The 5,305-nt window shown below is 38.5% G+C and overlaps 1 long non-coding RNA gene across 2 annotated transcripts; it reads right to left on the reverse strand.

Annotated features, from left to right (window-relative positions):
- Positions 1-449: 449 nt before the first annotated feature.
- Positions 450-4,209, reverse strand: LOC137083559 (uncharacterized). Of its 2 annotated transcripts, XR_010906519.1 has the most exons (5): positions 3,970-4,209; positions 3,768-3,870; positions 2,193-2,262; positions 1,825-1,993; positions 450-683 (listed from the first exon to the last, which is right to left on the reverse strand). It is a non-coding gene; the product is annotated as an uncharacterized lncRNA (long non-coding RNA). The 2 variants fall into 2 exon arrangements; XR_010906518.1 differs by lacking the exon at positions 2,193-2,262 and having other exon boundaries at positions 3,970-4,197.
- Positions 4,210-5,305: the final 1,096 nt, after the last annotated feature.

Raw genomic sequence — 5,305 nt, forward strand, 5'->3', positions numbered from 1 at the left:
GTCCATCTCACTATAGTCGTGGTACAATAATTTTACAAGTTATTGTGCGCACAAAAATCTAAATAATGACTTTATCCACCAAGTTATTGACGTGAACTCGACACATGCGCGAGAATATGACGCAGATCCACCGTTCATGACCCAGAAGAGGAGGAATGCCGCTATCGCCTGAGCTCACAGAGACCTACATGGAAGACAATAACTTGGCAGATTAAGTCATTATTTTGATTCTTTTTTGTGCACAAAAACTATTTTCGTTGCATTGTAAAATTATTGTACAGCCACTGTAGTGAGATGGACTTTGTATCGATGTTTTTAGTGCCTTTATTGGTCTTGTGTTTGGGAATGTACTGAATGCCAATGGAGGCCTATCTGAAGCCTCTCAGCCATCAGCTTTCAACAAAAATATCTTCACTTGTGTTCTGAAGATGAACGAAGGTGTTACAGGTGTCCAACGACATGAGGGTGAGTAATTAATGAAATCATTTTCATTTTTAGGTGAACTAACCCTTTAAGTTTATTGACATGTCTCCTATTGTCCTGTAGTGTCCCCTTGCCACTAATGTCCCTTACCCACCAATTCAAAATCCAGCAGTTTTCTCAGAAGAGTGCAAACTGGTGCGTTCAGCCCTCGTTTTTTCTCTGCCTTGCTGCCCGTCTGGGGATTTATGCCGCAAAAGGCTCTGAAAACAGGGGGGGAAAAAACACACTTATCAGGTAACATTTAAGACTGATATGACATGGTCATAACCATGACATGAGACATTAAAGGGTTAGTTCACCCAAAAATTAAAATTTGATGTTTATCTGCTTACCCCCTAGTGCATCCAACACAGTAGGTGTGTTTGGTTCTTCAGTAGAACACAAATTAAGATTTTTAACTCCAACCGTTGCTGTGTGCCAGTCAAATAATCATGTGAATGGATAAGGCTCTATGAGAGCAAAACACACAAACAAAAATGCTTAGGCAACGTGCACAAAAACCCTGCTGCTCCTGACGACACATTGATTTGTTAAGACACGAACCGATCGGTTTCTGTGAGAAACTCAACAGTATTTATGTAATTTTTTTTACCTCATATCCCGACGAGTCTCATCAAGTTTTCCCATAGGCTATTTCTTCCGTCTGGTAAGGTCAAGATGGTGCGATCATATATATATATATATATATATATATATATATATATATATATATATATATATATATATATATATATATATATATATATATATATATATATAGATGCCTCATTAGTGCCGGCACGGATCGGCCGAATGAGGATTCTACATAATATATATCTATGATCACACCAGCTTGACCTCACCAGACGGAAGTAATAGCCTATGGGAAAACTTGATGAGACTCGTTGGGATATGAGGTAAAAAAAAAAAATAACATAAATAGTGTTGTGTTTCTCACAGAAACCGATCGGTTTGTGTCTTAAGAAATCAATGTGTCGTCAGGAGCAGCAGGGTTTTTTATGCACATTGTCTAAGCATGTTTTTTTTGTTTGTTTTGCTCTCATAGAATTGTTACCTATTCACCCCATTATATGACTGGCGCAGCAACGGTTGGAGTTAAAAATCTTCATTTGTGTTCTACTGAAGAAACAAACACACCTACATGTTGGATGCACTGGGCTAAGCAGATAAACATCTAATTTTCATTTTTGGGTGAACTAACCCTTTAAGGCAGGGGTCCCCAACCTCGGTCCTGGAGGGCCACTGTTCTGCACAGTTTAAATCCAACCCCAATCAAACACACCTGAAACAGCTAATCAATGCCTATAAAATTAAACATGACAGTGCCATGTTTAAACACACCTCTGAATGAATTCAAGTGTGCTTGCGGCTTCTGCTGGATATTGCAAGTTGAAGACATAGTAGGCAGCGAAGACTGCTGCCAATCCATGCAGGAGGTTGCTGTGGGGCCCCATCACACATGCTCCTTCCATGGACATAATCCATGTGTCTGCGCCGCGCAGTATCTCTCCTGAAACCCATTAACAATATAACTAAAAGCTGCACAACACACTATTGCCACCTAACATGAATTCATGTTCAAGTGGAGAAAGACTTACACAGATCCACTTGAACATTATCTCCTTTGACCACCGCACCCTCCATCAACAACTCAAAGACATTTAAAAAAATTACAGAATTAACTTCTACAAAATTAGGGAAGATTATACCTGGTACAACTAATCGAGGTGTGCTTGGCAGGGTGACAGCTCTCTCGATATCGGCAGCCGTGGCAGAGGGCTGGAGAATGAAAACCATGGGTGAGTTGAGTAAAGAACAACAAAGAAAACTTGCCCCAAAAGCTGTCAAAAAATATATTTATACAAATATATACAATAATGTTATAAAATCTGTTCTTGATATATGCTTTAACAGTTATAAGAAAAGAGCAAACATAAGCTACCTTTTTAAACTAACTCACTGACAGGAGGCAGACGAGACATTCTTCTCAAAGTCAAAGCCCACTATAAAAAAAACTTTCCACAGACCACCGGACTTTCAGCAAGTGCAAAAAAAATGAGAAGACACCTTTTATGATAACTACACACTTGAAAATATTTTTTCTAAGATGAACGTGCACAGTTCAGTTTAAGATTTGGCACTATCGTATTACAAACTGACAGGAGCTAGCCGCTATGTTCGGCAAAACAGCAAAACGGACAAAAAATATATTTATACAAATATATACAATAATGTTATAAAATCTGTTCTTGATATATGCTTTAACAGTTATAAGAAAAGAGCAAACATAAGCTACCTTTTTAAACTAACTCACTGACAGGAGGCAGACGAGACGTTCTTCTCAAAGTCAAAGCCCACTATAAAAAAACTTTCCACAGACCACCGGACTTTCAGCACGTGCAAAAAAAAAAAAAAAAAAGAGAAGACACCTTTTATGATTACTACACTTAGAAATAATTTTTTCTAAGATGAACGTGTGCAGTTCAGTTTAAGGCACTTTATCGTTAGCTAGATTACAAACAGAATGACAGGAGCTAGCAAGCTATGTTCGGCAAAACAGCGAAACGGACAAAATAAAATATATATATATATATATATATATATATATATATATATATATAATTATATTTATTATAATAATTAATTAATAATTATATATATACAATAATGTTATAAAATCTGTTCTTGATATATGCTTTAACAGTTATAAGAAAAGAGCAAACAGCTACCTTTTTAAACTAACTCACTGACAGGAGGCAGACGTGACAATCTTCTCAGAGGTCAAGCGCGTAATAAAAATCTTTCCACAGCACAGACCACCGTAGATCCAAAGTTTGGATCATTTTACAGACTCGGATCTTTGAATCTCCTTAAGCAAAATTAACGAACTAATCATTTTGAGTTGAATCATGCGAGTTGAGCTAACGTTATAGAGATCTAACGTTACTATAGCTAATGTTACTGAAATATACCAAACGAAAAATAAGAAAAGAGCAAACATAAGCTAACGTTACCTTTATAAACTAACTCACTGACAGGAGGCAGACGTGACGTTATTCTCAGAAGTCAAGCGCGCCATAAAAAAAACTTTCCACAGAACACCGTAGATCCAAAGTTTGGATCATTTTACAGACTCGGGTCTTTGAATCTCCTTCAGCAAAAAAAGAACAAACTAATCATTTTGAGTTTAATGATGAGAGTTGAGCTAACGTTATAGAGAACTGACGTTACTCTAGCTAATGTTACTGAAATATACCAAACGAAAAATTGTGAATATTTCGTACCTGGATGTGGTAACTTTTCCCGGATGGTTTGAGTAAAGACGCCGCTTCACCGCAGTCGGTTCGTGGTGTTTTTTACCGGGAGTGTCAAGTCACTGAGATGTCACTGAAAAATACCAAACGAAACAATCACCACTCACTCATATCACCAGTATTAATATATCCATGGACTTATAAAAATAGATTTTATGTTAACGTTTCATACCTGAGATGTGTTCCTTCCAAAAATGTTTGATTCTGGTGCATTGGCCGCCACAGTGCCGCGCAATTTCAAAATTCAAATAGTAGGAATCCCACAATGCTATGCGGTGGCTGTAAAATAATGCTTTTACAGTGTAGTTACAACAAAATTACAAGACTGTCCATAAATTTCCCATCATGCATTTGCATTTACAATAAAAAAATGAATACAATAAGTTGTTGTAAAATTTACTGTAAAAATTACATCAATTGCTAACAGTGTACCAATATTCAATCCCCTTATACACTAATCTTACCCCTAAACCTAACCACACTCTCAGAAAAAAAGGTACAGTGCTGTCACTGGGGCGGTACCCTAAGGTACAAAAGTAAAAAGGTACATCTTTGTACCTTACTCACCCTGGTACATATCAGTACTTTAAGAGTGCATATTTGTACCTTAAAAGTACATGTTAGTACCTTTTTGGTTTTGTATAGGGTACCGCCCCAGTGACAGCAATGTACCTTTTTTTCTGAGAGTGCAGCATAAGGATTTGAGTGAGTTTGACAAGGACTAAATTCTAATGGCTCGACGACTGGGTCAGAGCATCTCCAAAACTGCAGCTCTTGTGGGGTGTTCCCGGTCTGCAGTGGTCAGTATCTATCAAAAGAGCTCCAAGGAAGGAACAGTGGAGAACCGGCCACAGGGTCATGGGTGGTCAAGGCTCATTGATGCACATGGGAAGTGAAGGCTGGTCTGTGTGGTCCGATCAAACAGACGAGCTACTGTAGCTCAAACTGCTCCAGAAGTTAAGGCTGGTTCTGATAGAAAGGTGTCAGAATACACAGAGCATCACAGTTTGTTGCGTATGGGGCTGCACAGCTGCAGACCACTCAGGGTGTCCATGCTGACCCCTGTCCACCAAAAGAACGAAGAACAGTGGAAACGTGAGCATCAGAACTGGAAAACGGAGCAAGTGAAGAAGATGGCCTGATGAATCACGTTTTGTTTTATGTCATGGCTGTGTGTGTGTGTGCATCACTTACCTTGGGAACACATGGCACCAGGATGCACTATGGGAAGAAGGCAAGCCGATGGAGCCAGTGTGTTGCTTTGGGCAATGTTCTGCTGGGAAACCTTGCATGGGTCCTGCCATCCATGTGGACATTACTATGAAACGTTACTTTTAAAGCAAGAAGAGTGCCACACAATACACTATACACGTTTTCTTTTGCTCCAATATTCGTACACTGCAACAAGTACTGGGGGATGTAAACGTGTAGAGATATTAATAGGCCTATTTATAAAAAATATTGATCTAAGTATCTTCTACATACTCAGTATTTTCCATAGGATTTAG

The sequence above is a fragment of the Pseudorasbora parva genome, chromosome 7 (genome assembly GCF_024679245.1).
Source record: "Pseudorasbora parva isolate DD20220531a chromosome 7, ASM2467924v1, whole genome shotgun sequence".
Lineage (NCBI taxonomy): Eukaryota > Metazoa > Chordata > Actinopteri > Cypriniformes > Gobionidae > Pseudorasbora > Pseudorasbora parva.